Source organism: Electrophorus electricus, chromosome 6 (genome assembly GCF_041902795.1).
Source record: "Electrophorus electricus isolate QZ-2024a chromosome 6, ASM4190279v1, whole genome shotgun sequence".
NCBI classification, from domain to species: domain Eukaryota; kingdom Metazoa; phylum Chordata; class Actinopteri; order Gymnotiformes; family Gymnotidae; genus Electrophorus; species Electrophorus electricus.
The window spans coordinates 33,362,208-33,389,817 of NC_137502.1; the positions used below are offsets into that span (position 1 = coordinate 33,362,208).

At 42.2% G+C, this 27,610-nt stretch overlaps 5 long non-coding RNA genes across 5 annotated transcripts; all 5 read right to left on the reverse strand.

Annotated features, from left to right (window-relative positions):
- Window positions 1–3,776: 3,776 nt before the first annotated feature.
- On the reverse strand, window positions 3,777–4,568 carry LOC145658440 (uncharacterized). Its single transcript, XR_014124009.1, has 4 exons — window positions 4,472–4,568; window positions 4,303–4,380; window positions 4,051–4,162; window positions 3,777–3,924 (listed from the first exon to the last, which is right to left on the reverse strand). It is a non-coding gene; the product is annotated as an uncharacterized LOC145658440 (long non-coding RNA).
- A 3,565-nt stretch (window positions 4,569–8,133) lies between these two features.
- On the reverse strand, window positions 8,134–8,925 carry LOC145658439 (uncharacterized). The gene is made up of 4 exons (XR_014124008.1): window positions 8,829–8,925; window positions 8,660–8,737; window positions 8,408–8,519; window positions 8,134–8,281 (listed from the first exon to the last, which is right to left on the reverse strand). It is a non-coding gene; the product is annotated as an uncharacterized LOC145658439 (long non-coding RNA).
- A 3,559-nt stretch (window positions 8,926–12,484) lies between these two features.
- On the reverse strand, window positions 12,485–13,264 carry LOC118241181 (uncharacterized). Its single transcript, XR_004775888.2, has 4 exons — window positions 13,168–13,264; window positions 12,999–13,076; window positions 12,759–12,858; window positions 12,485–12,632 (listed from the first exon to the last, which is right to left on the reverse strand). It is a non-coding gene; the product is annotated as an uncharacterized LOC118241181 (long non-coding RNA).
- A 6,268-nt stretch (window positions 13,265–19,532) lies between these two features.
- LOC145658445 (uncharacterized) lies at window positions 19,533–20,313 on the reverse strand. Its single transcript, XR_014124014.1, has 4 exons — window positions 20,217–20,313; window positions 20,047–20,124; window positions 19,807–19,906; window positions 19,533–19,680 (listed from the first exon to the last, which is right to left on the reverse strand). It is a non-coding gene; the product is annotated as an uncharacterized LOC145658445 (long non-coding RNA).
- A 6,268-nt stretch (window positions 20,314–26,581) lies between these two features.
- On the reverse strand, window positions 26,582–27,345 carry LOC145658452 (uncharacterized). Its single transcript, XR_014124021.1, has 4 exons — window positions 27,265–27,345; window positions 27,096–27,173; window positions 26,856–26,955; window positions 26,582–26,729 (listed from the first exon to the last, which is right to left on the reverse strand). It is a non-coding gene; the product is annotated as an uncharacterized LOC145658452 (long non-coding RNA).
- Window positions 27,346–27,610: the final 265 nt, after the last annotated feature.

Consider the following 27,610-nt stretch of genomic DNA (forward strand, 5'->3'; position numbering starts at 1 on the left):
TCTTGGACATCATCTCACACATTACAATCCAGATCGCTTTCTTTCTCATTCGTGGTCTAGGTAGGTTTTTTTCCTCTGTCGAATGATCGCATCAATTTGTCTGGGAATGTAGCCCATGGATCATAAAGGTATCCATCCTTTCTGTATGAGGGTTTTAGCAGCTGTTGGACGAGGTTGAGAATTAACTTGTAGGTGAAAGTGACTGCAAGAATGCAGGTGGTCCTGGGGAGGCATCAACAGAAGTGCTACTGGTTTCAGGAGCCTAGGCTGCAAATAAAATAAATAATTTTCTGTGTAAGAATACAATGTGAATGCTTTTATATTTTAGCTTTCTCTTGAATGCAGTTTACTATCTCAGCTCCCACGCAGCCAGGACTTTGCAGGCTTGAACTGAAAATCATATGTCACCAGCCCAAGGGAATGGAAGGTCTCTTCTAGAATATCCTTCATCATCTCTGGAAGGTCAGGCAAGACCTCATTGATTGTGGTGTGTAATCATGTTTGCCCCAAGTCAGTCAGTCATTTCTGGAAGATTGTTTGTTGTAGTACAACTAAAAGGGGGGAGGGAAACAAAACAAAAAAAACCTGCCCTTACATTGATCAAGTCAGTGCATATAAACCACCCCATTTGTTTTGAGAGCTTTCTTACATGGAATGTGTGAATTTTGGCATAGTTTCCACTACAGTGGCCAAGATAATGGGTCCTTTGCCAACACACCAATTCAGTGGCATGACTGTGCCCGTTAACAATGTATGATGGTAACAGAATAAGCTACCAAGTAGTTCATGGTAAGGCATTGCAGCCTTGAACTCTCATTGTGAATACCAGCTCTCCTCTGTGCCAAAAGAAAGCCAAATGTATAACGAATATGCCTACGCTAATCGTGAGGCATCAGGAAAATGCACACAATCTAAATAAGACTATAGTTTAGTAAATGATAAATGCTAAAAATAATAGTTGATTGACCACTTCTGAAACGCACGCTGTAGAAAATAAAAAATGTTGTTTTTACGAAGAAAAAACAAAACACAACCTAGAACCTGTGATTTTTGCTGAGATATTCTGACAATACAGTAACCATGTAAACAACTTTACAGAACAATTTATAAATTGTACAGTTTAAAACTAGTGCAATTGACAAAAAAGTGCCTTTGGAACCAATGAATCCAATTGCCTTTTTTATGATAAATTAACATGATCACACTGTTAAGAGAATCATTTCAGTAATATTTCTATGCAGTTGGCATATCAAACAGCATTACTTAATTGTCAAATCCTCATTATATGACTAATTTAACTGTTTTTTTTGTTTGTTTGTTTGTTTGTTTTTTAAATAATGTACAGTCACTTGCTTTTATAATGTACTATTCCTCAACACTACAGGCAGACTAGGAGCATCTTAGATGACCGTGGATGCATTCAAAGGGAGTGAGCCAAGTGGAGGAGTGCCTGAGCGAGTTGCGGGCGTATTCCGCCCATGTGAGGAATTTGTGCCAGTCAGTTTGTGAGGTACACTACTGGTGGAGGAACCTTCCGACCTCTTGAGTTACCCAGTCGACTGGGGATGATGACCAGAGGAGCGATTCATAGTTATATTCCTAGTTTACAAAACTGCCTCCAGACTTGATGTAAATTTGGAACCATGATCAGATCTCTTCTGGTAGACCAAATATGCAAAATACATAAGTGAACATGGCTTCTGCGGTTTCCAAGGCCATAGGCAAGTGAGGAAAAGGAATGAGGCGACATGTTAGACAGCTTGTCCACTACCAGCATTATGACCATGTTTCTCTCAGAGGCAGGTAAGTCTGTGATGAAGTCTGTTGCAATGTGGGTCCAGGGGCGATGTCGCAGGGACTGTAGCTTTCCAGCAGGGATAGTGCGATGGGTGCGTGACTGGGCACAGACTACACAAGACATCATGTAAAGCACGCATATCGTGAGGAAGGGAGGGCCACCAAAACTTACGTGGTGCGAGTGATACCCAGATGTCAGTTACTTAAGGTCGTATGACCCCATTCTAGTAATGTTCCTCTGTGGGAAGCTGAAATGTATTGTTTTTCTGGGGCGCATTCCTCTGGGCTAGGGTCATCCTTCAGAGCATTCTCCAGGTCGTCTTGGAAGCGCCAACGTATGAGAGCTAGGAAGCAGCTATTAGGCAGGATGGTCTCTCTCTTGTCATAGATCTGTGACAAGGCATCTACCTTTTGATTCTTGGAACCGGGTCTGTAAGACACAGTGAAGTTAAACCGGGAGACCACCTAGCTTGTCTTGGATTGAGTCATCGAGCTGACCGTAGGTACTCTAGGTTTCGATGGTCTGTGTATACCAAGAAGGGGTGTTCAGCCCCTTCTGACCAGTGTCTCCATTGCTCTAGGGCAAGTTTGACTGCGAGAATGGCGGCCCTTGGCTATCACCACATCAAGTTTAAAAAGATTCTACTGCCTCAGTTTTTAATAAATTATATTGAAGTCCTTGTTTTTGGTAGTTGGTGATATTAGGGGTAAGGTTAAATTCGTTCAGCCTCTTCATGAAGTAGATCCTTCACATATTTATTTTGTGTTAGCACCAAGCCAATATCTCCATTTATTCATCCAGCCCAATCATGTCTCTATTCTGTCTTACACAGATGGAGATTATTTTGCCACCATCAGTAGAGTTCCTTTGATTTATGCATAAAGTCTTGGACATCATCTCACACACTACAATCCAGATCGCTTTCTTTCTCATTCGTGGTCTAGGTAGGTTTTTTTCCTCTGTCGAATGATTGCGTCAATTTGTCTGGGAATGTAGCCCATGGATCATAAAGGTATCCATCCATTCTGTATGAGGGTTTTGGCTGCTGTTGGACGAGGTTGAGAATTAACTTGTAGGTGAAAGTGACTGCAAGAATGCAGGTGGTCCTGGGGAGGCATCAACAGAAGTGCTACTGGTTTCAGGAGCCTAGGCTGCAAATAAAATAAATAATTTTCTGTGTAAGAATACAATGTGAATGCTTTTATATTTTAGCTTTCTCTTGAATGCAGCCTACTATCTCAGCTCCCACGCAGCCAGGACTTTGCAGGCTTGAACTGAAAATCATATGTCACCAGCCCAAGGGAATGGAAGGTCTCTTCTAGAATATCCTTCATCATCTCTGGAAGGTCAGGCAAGACCTCATTGATTGTGGTGTGTAATCATGTTTGCCCCAAGTCAGTCAGTCATTTCTGGAAGATTATTTGTTGTAGTACAACTAAAAGGGGGGGGGGGGGGGAAACAAAACAAAAAAACCTGCCCTTACATTGATCAAGTCAGTGCATATAAACCTCCCCATTTGTTTTGAGAGCTTTCTTACATGGAATGTGTGAATTTTGGCATAGTTTCCACTACAGTGGCCAAGATAATGGGTCCTTTGCCAACACCAATTCAGTGGAATGACTGTGCCCGTTAACAATGTATGATGGTAACAGAATAAGCTACCAAGTAGTTCATGGTAAGGCATTGCAGCCTTGAACTCTCATTGTGAATACCAGCTCTCCTCTGTGCCAAAAGAAAGCCAGCTTTCTGTACTTCCATTCCAAAATACAGACATATTACACATCTCCCCACTCATTCAAGCTGAATTAACAGTAAATTCGCCTGGCTTTTGGTCCATTTAAGTCAAGATTGGCAGGAATGTAGGCTTCATGTAATCAGGAATTTAAATACTGCTTTTAAAAGATCCAGACCACTCCAGGCAAACTTGTCTTTGGGAAAAGAAAGCAAGTTGACCAGTAGTTTGAGAACATTTATTCAGAAACCATTTGCAGGGTAGACTCAATTGCCAGAGCCTGTGACCATGCAGACCCACATGACAATTCAGATGGCATGTACTGGTGGCCTGCTGCAAGTTCACAGCACAGGGCAATAGCTGCAGAGAACGCCATCCCTTAGACTCACACCACCTGAAAGCAGAACATTCCTTGATGAACCATTTCAAATCCTGGAGGATTACACCCACATGAGTGAGTGGTTTGCTACTACACAGGTTCTCCAAAACAGACTGGAGCACTCCAGTGCTTACACTTTACCTTCAAACACCCTTAGTTCCTCCCTTCACCACTACAGAACGTTCAAAAGCTGAATTGCCACCTTCCTCATCCTGGAGCTGTAGTCTGAGCTGGGGCAGGTCACCATGAGCATCTAAACAGACACGACACAGGTAGCTGCAAGATGTAGACATTAACCCTAGCCAAAATAAGTTGCAGATACAACTACAGTGGTCATCCGAGCCCTGGTAGTTAAATCCCAAAAAGACACCGTAATGTCAAGAGCACTCAAACCTTCGTGGTCTCTGATCACTCGTGATAGCAACAAGCCAGTTTCACCTCGCTGCTGTCGCTCTGCTGGAGAACTTAATACTACAACATGAGATGGGTGGTCAAGTTGATTATCAGGAGAAGTCATCCACTGAAACACATAAGAAAAAAGGAAACACCAAAATACACTTACCAAGACTAAGGACAGCAATCAGGAGCACAAACACAGAGACTCTTGATGCATCCATTAGAGCCAAACAAAAGTTTAGAGAGACTGATAATAAGGAAGACTAGCTATTTCCTTGAATCGAACCGGGCTTTAAATAGCTGAACACAATCCGAGACGAGGTGCCCATCTCACCTGGCCTTCATTAACAATAATGTTAATTTAACAATAGTGTTCAGTTATTGTGTGCGCCAAACAGCGAATCTGCTGTTACGAGCTTGTTCGATGTGACGAATTCTAACGGGGGACAATGTGTAGACATAATACCTTTATGAATTGTTCGTCCTCAATTGCTTTCCTTATGTCGTAGTGCTCCTCTCCTCTGGGAAATGAACGCCAGATTGAAGGAGCGATAAAACGCGATGCCTTAGCACACGGTTGTCACTTTGAAATGACCACTTGTTTATGAAGCGAGGCGCTGATGTAACGATTTCATGGCAGTTTTGTTCAACATAGTTGTTTAACATGTGTTATCAGTTAAAGTGTTGCTGAACACTTTACTAACATGCCGTCAGTGAAAAAAAAACGTTGCTTTAAGATAAACGAAGCAACAGTTCAACCGACAATTCAAAACTGCGGCTGCATTAATGTTATTCCTGAGCGCCATAGTAGGGCTGGAATGAGAGCTTTTGTGATTCTAGGCTATGAAACATTTCCCTGTTAAATGAAGATTTTATTTGCGCAATATACAACAATGTATAACGAATATACCTACGCTAATCGTGAGGCATCAGGAAAATGCACACAATCTAAACAAGACTATAGTTTAGTAAATGATAAATGCTAAAAATAATAGTTGATTGACCACTTCTGAAACGCACGCTGTAGAAAATAAAAAATGTTGTTTTTATGAAGAAAAAACAAAACAAAACCTAGAACCTGTGATTATTGCTGAGATATTCTGACAATACAGTAACCATGTAAACAACTTTACAGAACAATTTATAAATTGTACAGTTTAAAACTAGTGCAATTGACAAAAAAGTGCATTTGGAACCAATAAATCCAATTGCCTTTTTTATGATAAATTAACATGATCACACTGTTAAGAGAATCATTTCAGTAATATTTCTATGCAGGTAGCATATCAAACAGCATTATTTAATTGGCAAATCCTCATTATATGACTCATTTAACTGTTTTTTTTTGTTTGTTTGTTTTTTACATAATGTACTGTCACTTGCTTTTATAATGTACTATTCCTCAACACTAAAGGCAGACTAGGAGCATCTTAGATGACCGTGGACGCATTCCAAGGGAGTGAGCCAAGTGGAGGAGTGCGTGAGCGAGTTGCGGGCGTATTCCGTCCATGTGAGGAATTTGTGCCAGTCAGTTTGTGAGGTACACTACTGGTGGAGGAACCTTCCGACCTCTTGAGTTACCCAGTCGACTGAGGATGGTGACCAGAGGAGAGATTCATAGTTATATTCCTAGTTTACAAAACTGCCTCCAGACTTGATGTAAATTTGGAACCATGATCAGATCTCTTCTGGTAGACCAAATATGCAAAATACATAAGTGAACATGGCTTCTGCGGTTTCCAAGGCAATAGGCAAGTGAGGAAAAGGAATGAGGCGACATGTTAGACAGCTTGTCCACTACCAGCATTATGACCATGTTTCTCTCAGAGGCAGGTAAGTCTGTGATGAAGTCTGTTGCAATGTGGGTCCAGGGGCGATGTGGCGGGGACTGTAGCTTTCCAGCAGGGATAGTGCGATGGGTGCGTGTCTGGGCACAAACTACACAAGACATCATGTAACGCACGCATATCGTGAGGAAGGGAGGGCCACCAAAACGAACGTGGTGCGAGTGATACCCAGATGTCCGTTACATAAGGTCGTATGAGCCCATTCTAGTCATGTTCCTCTGTGGGAAGCTGAAATGTATTGTTTTTCTGGGGGGCATTCCTCTGGGCTAGTGTCATCCTTCAGAGCATTCTCCAGGTCGTCTTGGAAGCGCCAACGTATGGGAGCTAGGAAGCAGCTATTAGGCAGGATGGTCTCTCGATTCGGGTTGGTCTCTCTCTTGTCATAGATCTGTGACAAGGCATCTACCTTTTGATTCTTGGAACCGGGTCTGTAAGACACAGTGAAGTTAAACCGGGAGACCACCTAGCTTGTCTTGGATTGAGTCATCGAGCTGACCGTAGGTACTCTAGGTTTCGATGGTCTGTGTATACCAAGAAGGGGTGTTCAGCCCCTTCTAACCAGTGTCTCCATTGCTCTAGGGCAAGTTTGACTGCGAGAACGGCAGCCCTTGGCTATCACCAGATCAAGTTTAAAAAGATTCTACTGCATCAGTTTTTAATAAATTATATTGAAGTCCTTGTTTTTGGTAGTTGGTGATATTAGGGGTAAGGTTAAATTTGTTCAGCCTCTTCATGAAGTAGATCCTTCACATATTTATTTTGTGTTAGCACCAAGCCAATATCTCCATTTATTCATCCAGCCCAATCAAGTCTCTATTCTGTCTTGCACAGATGGAGGATATTTTGCCACCATCAGTAGAGTTCCTTTGATTTATGCATAAAGTCTTGGACATCATCTCACACACTACAATCCAGATCGCTTTCTTTCTCATTCGTGGTCTAGGTAGGTTTTTTTCCTCTGTCGAATGATTGCGTCAATTTGTCTGGGAATGTAGCCCATGGATCATAAAGGTATCCATCCATTCTGTATGAGGGTTTTGGCTGCTGTTGGACGAGGTTGAGAATTAACTTGTAGGTGAAAGTGACTGCAAGAATGCAGGTGGTCCTGGGGAGGCATCAACAGAAGTGCTACTGGTTTCAGGAGCCTAGGCTGCAAATAAAATAAATAATTTTCTGTGTAAGAATACAATGTGAATGCTTTTATATTTTAGCTTTCTCTTGAATGCAGCCTACTATCTCAGCTCCCACGCAGCCAGGACTTTGCAGGCTTGAACTGAAAATCATATGTCACCAGCCCAAGGGAATGGAAGGTCTCTTCTAGAATATCCTTCATCATCTCTGGAAGGTCAGGCAAGACCTCATTGATTGTGGTGTGTAATCATGTTTGCCCCAAGTCAGTCAGTCATTTCTGGAAGATTATTTGTTGTAGTACAACTAAAAGGGGGGGGGGGGGGGGGGGAAACAAAACAAAAAAACCTGCCCTTACATTGATCAAGTCAGTGCATATAAACCACCCCATTTGTTTTGAGAGCTTTCTTACATGGAATGTGTGAATTTTGGCATAGTTTCCACTACAGTGGCCAAGATAATGGGTCCTTTGCCAACACCAATTCAGTGGAATGACTGTGCCCGTTAACAATGTATGATGGTAACAGAATAAGCTACCAAGTAGTTCATGGTAAGGCATTGCAGCCTTGAACTCTCATTGTGAATACCAGCTCTCCTCTGTGCCAAAAGAAAGCCAGCTTTCTGTACTTCCATTCCAAAATACAGACATATTACACATCTCCCCACTCATTCAAGCTGAATTAACAGTAAATTCGCCTGGCTTTTGGTCCATTTAAGTCAAGATTGGCAGGAATGTAGGCTTCATGTAATCAGGAATTTAAATACTGCTTTTAAAAGATCCAGACCACTCCAGGCAAACTTGTCTTTGGGAAAAGAAAGCAAGTTGACCAGTAGTTTGAGAACATTTATTCAGAAACCATTTGCAGGGTAGACTCAATTGCCAGAGCCTGTGACCATGCAGACCCACATGACAATTCAGATGGCATGTACTGGTGGCCTGCTGCAAGTTCACAGCACAGGGCAATAGCTGCAGAGAACGCCATCCCTTAGACTCACACCACCTGAAAGCAGAACATTCCTTGATGAACCATTTCAAATCCTGGAGGATTACACCCACATGAGTGAGTGGTTTGCTACTACACAGGTTCTCCAAAACAGACTGGAGCACTCCAGTGCTTACACTTTACCTTCAAACACCCTTAGTTCCTCCCTTCACCACTACAGAACGTTCAAAAGCTGAATTGCCACCTTCCTCATCCTGGAGCTGTAGTCTGAGCTGGGGCAGGTCACCATGAGCATCTAAACAGACACGACACAGGTAGCTGCAAGATGTAGACATTAACCCTAGCCAAAATAAGTTGCAGATACAACTACAGTGGTCATCCGAGCCCTGGTAGTTAAATCCCAAAAAGACACCGTAATGTCAAGAGCACTCAAACCTTCGTGGTCTCTGATCACTCGTGATAGCAACAAGCCAGTTTCACCTCGCTGCTGTCGCTCTGCTGGAGAACTTAATACTACAACATGAGATGGGTGGTCAAGTTGATTATCAGGAGAAGTCATCCACTGAAACACATAAGAAAAAAGGAAACACCAAAATACACTTACCAAGACTAAGGACAGCAATCAGGAGCACAAACACAGAGACTCTTGATGCATCCATTAGAGCCAAACAAAAGTTTAGAGAGACTGATAATAAGGAAGACTAGCTATTTCCTTGAATCGAACCGGGCTTTAAATAGCTGAACACAATCCGAGACGAGGTGCCCATCTCACCTGGCCTTCATTAACAATAATGTTAATTTAACAATAGTGTTCAGTTATTGTGTGCGCCAAACAGCGAATCTGCTGTTACGAGCTTGTTCGATGTGACGAATTCTAACGGGGGACAATGTGTAGACATAATACCTTTATGAATTGTTCGTCCTCAATTGCTTTCCTTATGTCGTAGTGCTCCTCTCCTCTGGGAAATGAACGCCAGATTGAAGGAGCGATAAAACGCGATGCCTTAGCACACGGTTGTCACTTTGAAATGACCACTTGTTTATGAAGCGAGGCGCTGATGTAACGATTTCATGGCAGTTTTGTTCAACATAGTTGTTTAACATGTGTTATCAGTTAAAGTGTTGCTGAACACTTTACTAACATGCCGTCAGTGAAAAAAAAACGTTGCTTTAAGATAAACGAAGCAACAGTTCAACCGACAATTCAAAACTGCGGCTGCATTAATGTTATTCCTGAGCGCCATAGTAGGGCTGGAATGAGAGCTTTTGTGATTCTAGGCTATGAAACATTTCCCTGTTAAATGAAGATTTTATTTGCGCAATATACAACAATGTATAACGAATATACCTACGCTAATCGTGAGGCATCAGGAAAATGCACACAATCTAAACAAGACTATAGTTTAGTAAATGATAAATGCTAAAAATAATAGTTGATTGACCACTTCTGAAACGCACGCTGTAGAAAATAAAAAATGTTGTTTTTATGAAGAAAAAACAAAACAAAACCTAGAACCTGTGATTATTGCTGAGATATTCTGACAATACAGTAACCATGTAAACAACTTTACAGAACAATTTATAAATTGTACAGTTTAAAACTAGTGCAATTGACAAAAAAGTGCATTTGGAACCAATAAATCCAATTGCCTTTTTTATGATAAATTAACATGATCACACTGTTAAGAGAATCATTTCAGTAATATTTCTATGCAGGTAGCATATCAAACAGCATTATTTAATTGGCAAATCCTCATTATATGACTCATTTAACTGTTTTTTTTTGTTTGTTTGTTTTTTACATAATGTACTGTCACTTGCTTTTATAATGTACTATTCCTCAACACTAAAGGCAGACTAGGAGCATCTTAGATGACCGTGGACGCATTCAAAGGGAGTGAGCCAAGTGGAGGAGTGCGTGAGCGAGTTGCGGGCGTATTCCGTCCATGTGAGGAATTTGTGCCAGTCAGTTTGTGAGGTACACTACTGGTGGAGGAACCTTCCGACCTCTTGAGTTACCCAGTCGACTGAGGATGGTGACCAGAGGAGAGATTCATAGTTATATTCCTAGTTTACAAAACTGCCTCCAGACTTGATGTAAATTTGGAACCATGATCAGATCTCTTCTGGTAGACCAAATATGCAAAATACATAAGTGAACATGGCTTCTGCGGTTTCCAAGGCAATAGGCAAGTGAGGAAAAGGAATGAGGCGACATGTTAGACAGCTTGTCCACTACCAGCATTATGACCATGTTTCTCTCAGAGGCAGGTAAGTCTGTGATGAAGTCTGTTGCAATGTGGGTCCAGGGGCGATGTGGCGGGGACTGTAGCTTTCCAGCAGGGATAGTGCGATGGGTGCGTGTCTGGGCACAAACTGCACAAGACATCATGTAACGCACGCATATCGTGAGGAAGGGAGGGCCACCAAAACGTACGTGGTGCGAGTGATACCCAGATGTCCGTTACATAAGGTCGTATGAGCCCATTCTAGTCATGTTCCTCTGTGGGAAGCTGAAATGTATTGTTTTTCTGGGGGGCATTCCTCTGGGCTAGTGTCATCCTTCAGAGCATTCTCCAGGTCGTCTTGGAAGCGCCAACGTATGGGAGCTAGGAAGCAGCTATTAGGCAGGATGGTCTCTCGATTCGGGTTGGTCTCTCTCTTGTCATAGATCTGTGACAAGGCATCTACCTTTTGATTCTTGGAACCGGGTCTGTAAGACACAGTGAAGTTAAACCGGGAGACCACCTAGCTTGTCTTGGATTGAGTCATCGAGCTGACCGTAGGTACTCTAGGTTTCGATGGTCTGTGTATACCAAGAAGGGGTGTTCAGCCCCTTCTAACCAGTGTCTCCATTGCTCTAGGGCAAGTTTGACTGCGAGAACGGCAGCCCTTGGCTATCACCAGATCAAGTTTAAAAAGATTCTACTGCATCAGTTTTTAATAAATTATATTGAAGTCCTTGTTTTTGGTAGTTGGTGATATTAGGGGTAAGGTTAAATTTGTTCAGCCTCTTCATGAAGTAGATCCTTCACATATTTATTTTGTGTTAGCACCAAGCCAATATCTCCATTTATTCATCCAGCCCAATCAAGTCTCTATTCTGTCTTGCACAGATGGAGGATATTTTGCCACCATCAGTAGAGTTCCTTTGATTTATGCATAAAGTCTTGGACATCATCTCACACACTACAATCCAGATCGCTTCCTTTCTCATTCGTGGTCTAGGTAGGTTTTTTTCCTCTGTCGAATGATCGCATCAATTTGTCTGGGAATGTAGCCCATGGATCATAAAGGTATCCATCCATTCTTTATGAGGGTTTTGGCAGCTGTTGGACGAGGTTGAGAATTAACTTGTAGGTGAAAGTGACTGCAAGAATGCAGGTGGTCCTGGGGAGGCATCAACACAAGTGCTACTGGTTTCAGGAGCCTAGGCTGCAAATAAAATAAATAATTTTCTGTGTAAGTATACAATGTGAATGCTTTTATATTTTAGCTTTCTCTTGAATGCCGCCTACTATCTCAACTCCCACGCAACCAGGACTTTGCAGGCTTGAACAGAAAATCATATGGCGCCAGCCCAAGGGAATGGAAGGTCTCTTCTAGAATATCCTTCATCATCTCTGGAAGGTCAGGCAAGACCTCATTGATTGTGGTGTGTAATCATGTTTGCCCCAAGTCAGTCAGTCATTTCTGGAAGATTGTTTGTTGTAGTACAACTAAAAGGGGGGGGGGAGAAACAAAACAAAAAAACCTGCCCTTACATTGATCAAGTCAGTGCATATAAACCACCCCATTTGTTTTGAGAGCTTTCTTACATGGAATGTGTGAATTTTGGCATAGTTTCCACTACAGTGGCCAAGATAATGGGTCCTTTGCCAACACCAATTCAGTGGAATGACTGTGCCCGTTAACAATGTATGATGGTAACAGAATAAGCTACCAAGTAGTTCATGGTAAGGCATTGCAGCCTTGAACTCTCATTATGAATACCAGCTCTCCTCTGTGCCAAAAGAAAGCCAGCTTTCTGTACTTCCATTCCAAAATACAGACATATTACACATCCACCCCACTCATTCAAGCTGAATTAACAGTAAATTCACCTGTCTTTTGGTCCATTTAAGTCAAGATTGGCAGGAATGTAGGCTTCATGTAATCAGGAATTTAAATACTGCTTTTAAAAGATCCAGACCACTCCAGGCAAACTTGTCTTTGGGAAAAGAAAGCAAGTTGACCAGTAGTTTGAGAACATTTATTCAGAAACCATTTGCAGGGTAGACTCAATTGCCAGAGCCTGTGACCATGCAGACCCACATGACAATTCAGATGGCATGTACTGGTGGCCTGCTGCAAGTTCACAGCACAGGGCAATAGCTGCAGAGAACGCCATCCCTTAGACTCACACCACCTGAAAGCAGAACATTCCTTGATGAACCATTTCAAATCCTGGAGGATTACACCCACATGAGTGAGTGGTTTGCTACTACACAGGTTCTCCAAAACAGACTGGAGCACTCCAGTGCTTACACTTTACCTTCAAACACCCTTAGTTCCTCCCTTCACCACTACAGAACGTTCAAAAGCTGAACTGCCACCTTCCTCATCCTGGAGCTGAAGTAGGTCACCATGAGCATCTAAACAGACACGACACAGGTAGCTGTAAGATGTAGACATTAACCCTAGCCAAAATAAGTTGCAGATACAACTACAGTGGTCATCCGAGCCCTGGTAGTTAAATCCCAAAAAGACACCGTAATGTCAAGAGCACTCAAACCTTCGTGGTCTCTGATCACTCGTGATAGCAACAAGCCAGTTTCACCTCGCTGCTGTCGCTCGGCTGGAGAACTTAATACTACAACATGAGATGGGTGGTCAAGTTGATTATCAGGAGAAGTCATCCACTGAAACACATAAGAAAAAAGGAAACACCAAAATACACTTACCAAGACTAAGGACAGCAATCAGGAGCACAAACACAGAGACTCTTGATGCATCCATTAGAGCCAAACAAAAGTTTAGAGAGACTGATAATAAGGAAGACTAGCTATTTCCTTGAATCGAACCGGGCTTTAAATAGCTGAACACAATCCGAGACGAGGTGCCCATCTCACCTGGCCTTCATTAACAATAATGTTAATTTAACAATAGTGTTCAGTTATTGTGTGCGCCAAACAGCGAATCTGCTGTTACGAGCTTGTTCGATGTGACGAATTCTAACGGGGGACAATGTGTAGACATAATACCTTTATGAATTGTTCGTCCTCGATTGCTTTCCTTATGTCGTAGTGCTCCTCTCCTCTGGGAAATGAACGCCAGATTGAAGGAGCGATAAAACGCGATGCCTTAGCACACGGTTGTCACTTTGAAATGACCACTTGTTTATGAAGCGAGGCGCTGATGTAACGATTTCATGGCAGTTTTGTTCAACATAGTTGTTTAACATGTGTTATCAGTTAAAGTGTTGCTGAACACTTTACTAACATGCCGTCAGTGAAAAAAAAACGTTGCTTTAAGATAAACGAAGCAACAGTTCAACCGACAATTCAAAACTGCGGCTGCATTAATGTTATTCCTGAGCGCCATAGTAGGGCTGGAATGAGAGCTTTTGTGATTCTAGGCTATGAAACATTTCCCTGTTAAATGAAGATTTTATTTGCGCAATATACAACAATGTATAACGAATATACCTACGCTAATCGTGAGGCATCAGGAAAATGCACACAATCTAAACAAGACTATAGTTTAGTAAATGATAAATGCTAAAAATAATAGTTGATTGACCACTTCTGAAACGCACGCTGTAGAAAATAAAAAATGTTGTTTTTATGAAGAAAAAACAAAACAAAACCTAGAACCTGTGATTATTGCTGAGATATTCTGACAATACAGTAACCATGTAAACAACTTTACAGAACAATTTATAAATTGTACAGTTTAAAACTAGTGCAATTGACAAAAAAGTGCATTTGGAACCAATAAATCCAATTGCCTTTTTTATGATAAATTAACATGATCACACTGTTAAGAGAATCATTTCAGTAATATTTCTATGCAGGTAGCATATCAAACAGCATTATTTAATTGGCAAATCCTCATTATATGACTCATTTAACTGTTTTTTTTTGTTTGTTTGTTTTTTACATAATGTACTGTCACTTGCTTTTATAATGTACTATTCCTCAACACTAAAGGCAGACTAGGAGCATCTTAGATGACCGTGGACGCATTCAAAGGGAGTGAGCCAAGTGGAGGAGTGCGTGAGCGAGTTGCGGGCGTATTCCGTCCATGTGAGGAATTTGTGCCAGTCAGTTTGTGAGGTACACTACTGGTGGAGGAACCTTCCGACCTCTTGAGTTACCCAGTCGACTGGGGATGATGACCAGAGGAGAGATTCATAGTTATATTCCTAGTTTACAAAACTGCCTCCAGACTTGATGTAAATTTGGAACCATGATCAGATCTCTTCTGGTAGACCAAATATGCAAAATACATAAGCGAACATGGCTTCTGCGGTTTCCAAGGCCATAGGCAAGTGAGGAAAAGGAATGAGGCGACATGTTAGACAGCTTGTCCACTACCAGCATTATGACCATGTTTCTCTCAGAGGCAGGTAAGTCTGTGATGAAGTCTGTTGCAATGTGGGTCCAGGGGCGATGTGGCGGGGACTGTAGCTTTCCAGCAGGGATAGTGCGATGGGTGCGTGACTGGGCACAAACTACACAAGACATCATGTAACGCCCGCATATCGTGAGGAAGGGAGGGCCACCAAAACTTACGTGGTGCGAGTGATACCCAGATGTCCGTTACATAAGGTCGTATGAGCCCATTCTAGTCATGTTCCTCTGTGGGAAGCTGAAATGTATTGTGTTTCTGGGGGGCATTCCTCTGGGCTAGGGTCATCCTTCCGAGCATTCTCCAGGTCGTCTTGGAAGCGCCAACGTATGGGAGCTAGGAAGCAGCTATTAGGCAGGATGGTCTCTGGATTCGGGTTGGTCTCTCTCTTGTCATAGATCTGTGACAAGGCATCTACCTTTTGATTCTTGGAACCGGGTCTGTAAGACACAGTGAAGTTAAACCGGGAGACCACCTAGCTTGTCTTGGATTGAGTCATCGAGCTGACCGTAGGTACTCTAGGTTTCGATGGTCTGTGTATACCAAGAAGGGGTGTTCAGCCCCTTCTAACCAGTGTCTCCATTGCTCTAGGGCAAGTTTGACTGCGAGAATGGCGGCCCTTGGCTATCACCAGATCAAGTTTAAAAAGATTCTACTGCATCAGTTTTTAATAAATTATATTGAAGTCCTTGTTTTTGGTAGTTGGTGATATTAGGGGTAAGGTTAAATTTGTTCAGCCTCTTCATGAAGTAGATCCTTCACATATTTATTTTGTGTTAGCACCAAGCCAATATCTCCATTTATTCATCCAGCCCAATCACGTCTCTATTCTGTCTTGCACAGATGGAGGATATTTTGCCACCATCAGTAGAGTTCCTTTGATTTATGCATAAAGTCTTGGACATCATCTCACACACTACAATCCAGATCGCTTCCTTTCTCATTCGTGGTCTAGGTAGGTTTTTTTCCTCTGTCGAATGATCGCATCAATTTGTCTGGGAATGTAGCCCATGGATCATAAAGGTATCCATCCATTCTTTATGAGGGTTTTGGCAGCTGTTGGACGAGGTTGAGAATTAACTTGTAGGTGAAAGTGACTGCAAGAATGCAGGTGGTCCTGGGGAGGCATCAACACAAGTGCTACTGGTTTCTGGAGCCTAGGCTGCAAATAAAATAAATAATTTTCTGTGTAAGTATACAATGTGAATGCTTTTATATTTTAGCTTTCTCTTGAATGCAGCCTACTATCTCAGCTCCCACGCAGCCAGGACTTTGCAGGCTTGAACTGAAAATCATATGTCGCCAGCCCAAGGGAATGGAAGGTCTCTTCTAGAATATCCTTCATCATCTCTAGAAGGTCAGGCAAGAACTCATTGATTGTGATGTGTAATCATGTTTGCCCCAAGTCAGTCAGTCATTTCTGGAAGATTGTTTGTTGTAGTACAACTAAAAGGGGGGGAGGGAAACAAAACAAAAAAACCTGCCCTTACATTGATCGTCAGTGCATATAAACCACCCCATTTGTTTTGAGAGCTTTCTTACATGGAATGTGTGAATTTTGGCATAGTGTCCACTACAGTGGCCAAGATAATGGGTCCTTTGCCAACACACCAATTCAGTGGAATGACTGTGCCCGTTAACAATGTATGATGGTAACAGAATAAGCTACCAAGTAGTTCATGGTAAGGCATTGCAGCCTTGAACTCTCATTGTGAATACCTGCTCTCCTCTGTGCCAAAAGAAAGCCAAATGTATAACGTATATGCCTACGCTAATCGTGAGGCATCAGGAAAATGCACACCATCTAAACAAGACTATAGTTTAGTAAATGATAAATGCTAAAAATAATAGTTGATTGACCACTTCTGAAACGCACGCTGTAGAAAATAAAAAATGTTGTTTTTATGAAGAAAAAACAAAACAAAACCTAGAACCTGTGATTATTGCTGAGATATTCTGACAATACAGTAACCATGTAAACAACTTTACAGAACAATTTATAAATTGTAGTTTAAAACTAGTGCAATTGACAAAAACGTGCATTTGGAACCAATAAATCCAATTGCCTTTTTTATGATAAATTAACATGATCACACTGTTAAGAGAATCATTTCAGTAATATTTCTATGCAGGTAGCATATCAAACAGCATTATTTAATTGGCAAATCCTCATTATATGACTCATTTAACTGTTTTTTTTTGTTTGTTTGTTTTTTACATAATGTACTGTCACTTGCTTTTATAATGTACTATTCCTCAACACTAAAGGCAGACTAGGAGCATCTTAGATGACCGTGGACGCATTCAAAGGGAGTGAGCCAAGTGGAGGAGTGCGTGAGCGAGTTGCGGGCGTATTCCGTCCATGTGAGGAATTTGTGCCAGTCAGTTTGTGAGGTACACTACTGGTGGAGGAACCTTCCGACCTCTTGAGTTACCCAGTCGACTGAGGATGGTGACCAGAGGAGAGATTCATAGTTATATTCCTAGTTTACAAAACTGCCTCCAGACTTGATGTAAATTTGGAACCATGATCAGATCTCTTCTGGTAGACCAAATATGCAAAATACATAAGTGAACATGGCTTCTGCGGTTTCCAAGGCCATAGGCAAGTGAGGAAAAGGAATGAGACGACATGTTAGACAGCTTGTCCACTACCAGCATTATGACCATGTTTCTCTCAGAGGCAGGTAAGTCTGTGATGAAGTCTGTTGCAATGTGGGTCCAGGGGCGATGTGGCGGGGACTGTAGCTTTCCAGCAGGGATATTGCGATGGGTGCGTGTCTGGGCACAAACTACACAAGACATCATGTAACGCACGCATATCGTGAGGAAGGGAGGGCCACCAAAACGTACGTGGTGCGAGTGATACCCAGATGTCCGTTACATAAGGTCGTATGAGCCCATTCTAGTCATGTTCCTCTGTGGGAAGCTGAAATGTATTGTGTTTCTGGGGGGCATTCCTCTGGGCTAAGTTCATCCTTCAGAGCATTCTCCAGGTCGTCTTGGAAGAGCCAACGTATGGGAGCTAGGAAGCAGCTATTAGGCAGGATGGTCTCTGGATTCAGGTTGGTCTCTCTCTTGTCATAGATCTGTGACAAGGCATCTACCTTTTGATTCTTGGAACCGGGTCTGTAAGACACAGTGAAGTTAAACCGGGAGACCACCTAGCTTGTCGTGGATTGAGTCATCGAGCTGACCGTAGGTACTCTAGGTTTCGATGGTCTGTGTATACCAAGAAGGGGTGTTCAGCCCCTTCTAACCAGTGTCTCCAGCCCCTTCTAACCAGTGTCTCCATTGCTCTAGGGCAAGTTTGACTGCGAGAACGGCAGCCCTTGGCTATCACCAGATCAAGTTTAAAAAGATTCTACTGCATCAGTTTTTAATAAATTATATTGAAGTCCTTGTTTTTGGTAGTTGGTGATATTAGGGGTAAGGTTAAATTTGTTCAGCCTCTTCATGAAGTAGATCCTTCACATATTTATTTTGTGTTAGCACCAAGCCAATATCTCCATTTATTCATCCAGCCCAATCAAGTCTCTATTCTGTCTTGCACAGATGGAGGATATTTTGCCACCATCAGTAGAGTTCCTTTGATTTATGCATAAAGTCTTGGACATCATCTCACACACTACAATCCAGATCGCTTCCTTTCTCATTCGTGGTCTAGGTAGGTTTTTTTCCTCTGTCGAATGATCGCATCAATTTGTCTGGGAATGTAGCCCATGGATCATAAAGGTATCCATCCATTCTTTATGAGGGTTTTGGCAGCTGTTGGACGAGGTTGAGAATTAACTTGTAGGTGAAAGTGACTGCAAGAATGCAGGTGGTCCTGGGGAGGCATCAACACAAGTGCTACTGGTTTCAGGAGCCTAGGCTGCAAATAAAATAAATAATTTTCTGCGTAAGTATACAATGTGAATGCTTTTATATTTTAGCTTTCTCTTGAATGCCGCCTACTATCTCAACTCCCACGCAACCAGGACTTTGCAGGCTTGAACAGAAAATCATATGGCGCCAGCCCAAGGGAATGGAAGGTCTCTTCTAGAATATCCTTCATCATCTCTGGAAGGTCAGGCAAGACCTCATTGATTGTGGTGTGTAATCATGTTTGCCCCAAGTCAGTCAGTCATTTCTGGAAGATTGTTTGTTGTAGTACAACTAAAAGGGGGGGGGAAACAAAACAAAAAAACCTGCCCTTACATTGATCAAGTCAGTGCATATAAACCACCCCATTTGTTTTGAGAGCTTTCTTACATGGAATGTGTGAATTTTGGCATAGTTTCCACTACAGTGGCCAAGATAATGGGTCCTTTGCCAACACCAATTCAGTGGAATGACTGTGCCCGTTAACAATGTATGATGGTAACAGAATAAGCTACCAAGTAGTTCATGGTAAGGCATTGCAGCCTTGAACTCTCATTATGAATACCAGCTCTCCTCTGTGCCAAAAGAAAGCCAGCTTTCTGTACTTCCATTCCAAAATACAGACATATTACACATCCACCCCACTCATTCAAGCTGAATTAACAGTAAATTCACCTGTCTTTTGGTCCATTTAAGTCAAGATTGGCAGGAATGTAGGCTTCATGTAATCAGGAATTTAAATACTGCTTTTAAAAGATCCAGACCACTCCAGGCAAACTTGTCTTTGGGAAAAGAAAGCAAGTTGACCAGTAGTTTGAGAACATTTATTCAGAAACCATTTGCAGGGTAGACTCAATTGCCAGAGCCTGTGACCATGCAGACCCACATGACAATTCAGATGGCATGTACTGGTGGCCTGCTGCAAGTTCACAGCACAGGGCAATAGCTGCAGAGAACGCCATCCCTTAGACTCACACCACCTGAAAGCAGAACATTCCTTGATGAACCATTTCAAATCCTGGAGGATTACACCCACATGAGTGAGTGGTTTGCTACTACACAGGTTCTCCAAAACAGACTGGAGCACTCCAGTGCTTACACTTTACCTTCAAACACCCTTAGTTCCTCCCTTCACCACTACAGAACGTTCAAAAGCTGAACTGCCACCTTCCTCATCCTGGAGCTGAAGTAGGTCACCATGAGCATCTAAACAGACACGACACAGGTAGCTGCAAGATGTAGACATTAACCCTAGCCAAAATAAGTTGCAGATACAACTACAGTGGTCATCCGAGCCCTGGTAGTTAAATCCCAAAAAGACACCGTAATGTCAAGAGCACTCAAACCTTCGTGGTCTCTGATCACTCGTGATAGCAACAAGCCAGTTTCACCTCGCTGCTGTCGCTCTGCTGGAGAACTTAATACTACAACATGAGATGGGTGGTCAAGTTGATTATCAGGAGAAGTCATCCACTGAAACACATAAGAAAAAAAGGAAACACCAAAATACACTTACCAAGACTAAGGACAGCAATCAGGAGCACAAACACAGAGACTCTTGATGCATCCATTAGAGCCAAACAAAAGTTTAGAGAGACTGATAATAAGGAAGACTAGCTATTTCCTTGAATCGAACCGGGCTTTAAATAGCTGAACACAATCCGAGACGAGGTGCCCATCTCACCTGGCCTTCATTAACAATAATGTTAATTTAACAATAGTGTTCAGTTATTGTGTGCGCCAAACAGCGAATCTGCTGTTACGAGCTTGTTCGATGTGACGAATTCTAACGGGGGACAATGTGTAGACATAATACCTTTATGAATTGTTCGTCCTCGATTGCTTTCCTTATGTCGTAGTGCTCCTCTCCTCTGGGAAATGAACGCCAGATTGAAGGAGCGATAAAACGCGATGCCTTAGCACACGGTTGTCACTTTGAAATGACCACTTGTTTATGAAGCGAGGCGCTGATGTAACGATTTCATGGCAGTTTTGTTCAACATAGTTGTTTAACATGTGTTATCAGTTAAAGTGTTGCTGAACACTTTACTAACATGCCGTCAGTGAAAAAAAAACGTTGCTTTAAGATAAACGAAGCAACAGTTCAACCGACAATTCAAAACTGCGGCTGCATTAATGTTATTCCTGAGCGCCATAGTAGGGCTGGAATGAGAGCTTTTGTGATTCTAGGCTATGAAACATTTCCCTGTTAAATGAAGATTTTATTTGCGCAATATACAACAATGTATAACGAATATACCTACGCTAATCGTGAGGCATCAGGAAAATGCACACCATCTAAACAAGACTATAGTTTAGTAAATGATAAATGCTAAAAATAATAGTTGATTGACCACTTCTGAAACGCACGCTGTAGAAAATAAAAAATGTTGTTTTTATGAAGAAAAAACAAAACAAAACCTAGAACCTGTGATTAGTGCTGAGATATTCTGACAATACAGTAACCATGTAAACAACTTTACAGAACAATTTATAAATTGTACAGTTTAAAACTAGTGCAATTGACAAAAAAGTGCATTTGGAACCAATAAATCCAATTGCCTTTTTTATGATAAATTAACATGATCACACTGTTAAGAGAATCATTTCAGTAATATTTCTATGCAGGTAGCATATCAAACAGCATTATTTAATTGGCAAATCCTCATTATATGACTCATTTAACTGTTTTTTTTTGTTTGTTTGTTTTTTACATAATGTACTGTCACTTGCTTTTATAATGTACTATTCCTCAACACTAAAGGCAGACTAGGAGCATCTTAGATGACCGTGGACGCATTCAAAGGGAGTGAGCCAAGTGGAGGAGTGCGTGAGCGAGTTGCGGGCGTATTCCGTCCATGTGAGGAATTTGTGCCAGTCAGTTTGTGAGGTACACTACTGGTGGAGGAACCTTCCGACCTCTTGAGTTACCCAGTCGACTGGGGATGATGACCAGAGGAGAGATTCATAGTTATATTCCTAGTTTACAAAACTGCCTCCAGACTTGATGTAAATTTGGAACCATGATCAGATCTCTTCTGGTAGACCAAATATGCAAAATACATAAGCGAACATGGCTTCTGCGGTTTCCAAGGCCATAGGCAAGTGAGGAAAAGGAATGAGGCGACATGTTAGACAGCTTGTCCACTACCAGCATTATGACCATGTTTCTCTCAGAGGCAGGTAAGTCTGTGATGAAGTCTGTTGCAATGTGGGTCCAGGGGCGATGTGGCGGGGACTGTAGCTTTCCAGCAGGGATAGTGCGATGGGTGCGTGACTGGGCACAAACTACACAAGACATCATGTAACGCCCGCATATCGTGAGGAAGGGAGGGCCACCAAAACTTACGTGGTGCGAGTGATACCCAGATGTCCGTTACATAAGGTCGTATGAGCCCATTCTAGTCATGTTCCTCTGTGGGAAGCTGAAATGTATTGTGTTTCTGGGGGGCATTCCTCTGGGCTAGGGTCATCCTTCCGAGCATTCTCCAGGTCGTCTTGGAAGCGCCAACGTATGGGAGCTAGGAAGCAGCTATTAGGCAGGATGGTCTCTGGATTCGGGTTGGTCTCTCTCTTGTCATAGATCTGTGACAAGGCATCTACCTTTTGATTCTTGGAACCGGGTCTGTAAGACACAGTGAAGTTAAACCGGGAGACCACCTAGCTTGTCTTGGATTGAGTCATCGAGCTGACCGTAGGTACTCTAGGTTTCGATGGTCTGTGTATACCAAGAAGGGGTGTTCAGCCCCTTCTAACCAGTGTCTCCATTGCTCTAGGGCAAGTTTGACTGCGAGAATGGCGGCCCTTGGCTATCACCAGATCAAGTTTAAAAAGATTCTACTGCATCAGTTTTTAATAAATTATATTGAAGTCCTTGTTTTTGGTAGTTGGTGATATTAGGGGTAAGGTTAAATTTGTTCAGCCTCTTCATGAAGTAGATCCTTCACATATTTATTTTGTGTTAGCACCAAGCCAATATCTCCATTTATTCATCCAGCCCAATCACGTCTCTATTCTGTCTTGCACAGATGGAGGATATTTTGCCACCATCAGTAGAGTTCCTTTGATTTATGCATAAAGTCTTGGACATCATCTCACACACTACAATCCAGATCGCTTCCTTTCTCATTCGTGGTCTAGGTAGGTTTTTTTCCTCTGTCGAATGATCGCATCAATTTGTCTGGGAATGTAGCCCATGGATCATAAAGGTATCCATCCATTCTTTATGAGGGTTTTGGCAGCTGTTGGACGAGGTTGAGAATTAACTTGTAGGTGAAAGTGACTGCAAGAATGCAGGTGGTCCTGGGGAGGCATCAACACAAGTGCTACTGGTTTCTGGAGCCTAGGCTGCAAATAAAATAAATAATTTTCTGTGTAAGTATACAATGTGAATGCTTTTATATTTTAGCTTTCTCTTGAATGCAGCCTACTATCTCAGCTCCCACGCAGCCAGGACTTTGCAGGCTTGAACTGAAAATCATATGTCGCCAGCCCAAGGGAATGGAAGGTCTCTTCTAGAATATCCTTCATCATCTCTAGAAGGTCAGGCAAGAACTCATTGATTGTGATGTGTAATCATGTTTGCCCCAAGTCAGTCAGTCATTTCTGGAAGATTGTTTGTTGTAGTACAACTAAAAGGGGGCGAGGGAAACAAAACAAAAAAACCTGCCCTTACATTGATCGTCAGTGCATATAAACCACCCCATTTGTTTTGAGAGCTTTCTTACATGGAATGTGTGAATTTTGGCATAGTGTCCACTACAGTGGCCAAGATAATGGGTCCTTTGCCAACACACCAATTCAGTGGAATGACTGTGCCCGTTAACAATGTATGATGGTAACAGAATAAGCTACCAAGTAGTTCATGGTAAGGCATTGCAGCCTTGAACTCTCATTGTGAATACCTGCTCTCCTCTGTGCCAAAAGAAAGCCAAATGTATAACGTATATGCCTACGCTAATCGTGAGGCATCAGGAAAATGCACACCATCTAAACAAGACTATAGTTTAGTAAATGATAAATGCTAAAAATAATAGTTGATTGACCACTTCTGAAACGCACGCTGTAGAAAATAAAAAATGTTGTTTTTATGAAGAAAAAACAAAACAAAACCTAGAACCTGTGATTATTGCTGAGATATTCTGACAATACAGTAACCATGTAAACAACTTTACAGAACAATTTATAAATTGTAGTTTAAAACTAGTGCAATTGACAAAAACGTGCATTTGGAACCAATAAATCCAATTGCCTTTTTTATGATAAATTAACATGATCACACTGTTAAGAGAATCATTTCAGTAATATTTCTATGCAGGTAGCATATCAAACAGCATTATTTAATTGGCAAATCCTCATTATATGACTCATTTAACTGTTTTTTTTTGTTTGTTTGTTTTTTACATAATGTACTGTCACTTGCTTTTATAATGTACTATTCCTCAACACTAAAGGCAGACTAGGAGCATCTTAGATGACCGTGGACGCATTCAAAGGGAGTGAGCCAAGTGGAGGAGTGCGTGAGCGAGTTGCGGGCGTATTCCGTCCATGTGAGGAATTTGTGCCAGTCAGTTTGTGAGGTACACTACTGGTGGAGGAACCTTCCGACCTCTTGAGTTACCCAGTCGACTGAGGATGGTGACCAGAGGAGAGATTCATAGTTATATTCCTAGTTTACAAAACTGCCTCCAGACTTGATGTAAATTTGGAACCATGATCAGATCTCTTCTGGTAGACCAAATATGCAAAATACATAAGTGAACATGGCTTCTGCGGTTTCCAAGGCCATAGGCAAGTGAGGAAAAGGAATGAGACGACATGTTAGACAGCTTGTCCACTACCAGCATTATGACCATGTTTCTCTCAGAGGCAGGTAAGTCTGTGATGAAGTCTGTTGCAATGTGGGTCCAGGGGCGATGTGGCGGGGACTGTAGCTTTCCAGCAGGGATATTGCGATGGGTGCGTGTCTGGGCACAAACTACACAAGACATCATGTAACGCACGCATATCGTGAGGAAGGGAGGGCCACCAAAACGTACGTGGTGCGAGTGATACCCAGATGTCCGTTACATAAGGTCGTATGAGCCCATTCTAGTCATGTTCCTCTGTGGGAAGCTGAAATGTATTGTGTTTCTGGGGGGCATTCCTCTGGGCTAAGTTCATCCTTCAGAGCATTCTCCAGGTCGTCTTGGAAGAGCCAACGTATGGGAGCTAGGAAGCAGCTATTAGGCAGGATGGTCTCTGGATTCAGGTTGGTCTCTCTCTTGTCATAGATCTGTGACAAGGCATCTACCTTTTGATTCTTGGAACCGGGTCTGTAAGACACAGTGAAGTTAAACCGGGAGACCACCTAGCTTGTCGTGGATTGAGTCATCGAGCTGACCGTAGGTACTCTAGGTTTCGATGGTCTGTGTATACCAAGAAGGGGTGTTCAGCCCCTTCTAACCAGTGTCTCCAGCCCCTTCTAACCAGTGTCTCCATTGCTCTAGGGCAAGTTTGACTGCGAGAACGGCAGCCCTTGGCTATCACCAGATCAAGTTTAAAAAGATTCTACTGCATCAGTTTTTAATAAATTATATTGAAGTCCTTGTTTTTGGTAGTTGGTGATATTAGGGGTAAGGTTAAATTTGTTCAGCCTCTTCATGAAGTAGATCCTTCACATATTTATTTTGTGTTAGCACCAAGCCAATATCTCCATTTATTCATCCAGCCCAATCAAGTCTCTATTCTGTCTTGCACAGATGGAGGATATTTTGCCACCATCAGTAGAGTTCCTTTGATTTATGCATAAAGTCTTGGACATCATCTCACACACTACAATCCAGATCGCTTCCTTTCTCATTCGTGGTCTAGGTAGGTTTTTTTCCTCTGTCGAATGATCGCATCAATTTGTCTGGGAATGTAGCCCATGGATCATAAAGGTATCCATCCATTCTTTATGAGGGTTTTGGCAGCTGTTGGACGAGGTTGAGAATTAACTTGTAGGTGAAAGTGACTGCAAGAATGCAGGTGGTCCTGGGGAGGCATCAACACAAGTGCTACTGGTTTCAGGAGCCTAGGCTGCAAATAAAATAAATAATTTTCTGCGTAAGTATACAATGTGAATGCTTTTATATTTTAGCTTTCTCTTGAATGCCGCCTACTATCTCAACTCCCACGCAACCAGGACTTTGCAGGCTTGAACAGAAAATCATATGGCGCCAGCCCAAGGGAATGGAAGGTCTCTTCTAGAATATCCTTCATCATCTCTGGAAGGTCAGGCAAGACCTCATTGATTGTGGTGTGTAATCATGTTTGCCCCAAGTCAGTCAGTCATTTCTGGAAGATTGTTTGTTGTAGTACAACTAAAAGGGGGGGGGAAACAAAACAAAAAAACCTGCCCTTACATTGATCAAGTCAGTGCATATAAACCACCCCATTTGTTTTGAGAGCTTTCTTACATGGAATGTGTGAATTTTGGCATAGTTTCCACTACAGTGGCCAAGATAATGGGTCCTTTGCCAACACCAATTCAGTGGAATGACTGTGCCCGTTAACAATGTATGATGGTAACAGAATAAGCTACCAAGTAGTTCATGGTAAGGCATTGCAGCCTTGAACTCTCATTATGAATACCAGCTCTCCTCTGTGCCAAAAGAAAGCCAGCTTTCTGTACTTCCATTCCAAAATACAGACATATTACACATCCACCCCACTCATTCAAGCTGAATTAACAGTAAATTCACCTGTCTTTTGGTCCATTTAAGTCAAGATTGGCAGGAATGTAGGCTTCATGTAATCAGGAATTTAAATACTGCTTTTAAAAGATCCAGACCACTCCAGGCAAACTTGTCTTTGGGAAAAGAAAGCAAGTTGACCAGTAGTTTGAGAACATTTATTCAGAAACCATTTGCAGGGTAGACTCAATTGCCAGAGCCTGTGACCATGCAGACCCACATGACAATTCAGATGGCATGTACTGGTGGCCTGCTGCAAGTTCACAGCACAGGGCAATAGCTGCAGAGAACGCCATCCCTTAGACTCACACCACCTGAAAGCAGAACATTCCTTGATGAACCATTTCAAATCCTGGAGGATTACACCCACATGAGTGAGTGGTTTGCTACTACACAGGTTCTCCAAAACAGACTGGAGCACTCCAGTGCTTACACTTTACCTTCAAACACCCTTAGTTCCTCCCTTCACCACTACAGAACGTTCAAAAGCTGAACTGCCACCTTCCTCATCCTGGAGCTGAAGTAGGTCACCATGAGCATCTAAACAGACACGACACAGGTAGCTGCAAGATGTAGACATTAACCCTAGCCAAAATAAGTTGCAGATACAACTACAGTGGTCATCCGAGCCCTGGTAGTTAAATCCCAAAAAGACACCGTAATGTCAAGAGCACTCAAACCTTCGTGGTCTCTGATCACTCGTGATAGCAACAAGCCAGTTTCACCTCGCTGCTGTCGCTCTGCTGGAGAACTTAATACTACAACATGAGATGGGTGGTCAAGTTGATTATCAGGAGAAGTCATCCACTGAAACACATAAGAAAAAAGGAAACACCAAAATACACTTACCAAGACTAAGGACAGCAATCAGGAGCACAAACACAAAGACTCTTGATGCATCCATTAGAGCCAAACAAAAGTTTAGAGAGACTGATAATAAGGAAGACTAGCTATTTCCATGAATCGAACCGGGCTTTAAATAGCTGAACACAATCCGAGACGAGGTGCCCATCTCACCTGGCCTTCATTAACAATAATGTTAATTTAACAATAGTGTTCAGTTATTGTGTGCGCCAAACAGCGAATCTGCTGTTACGAGCTTGTTCGATGTGACGAATTCTAACGGGGGACAATGTGTAGACATAATACCTTTATGAATTGTTCGTCCTCGATTGCTTTCCTTATGTCGTAGTGC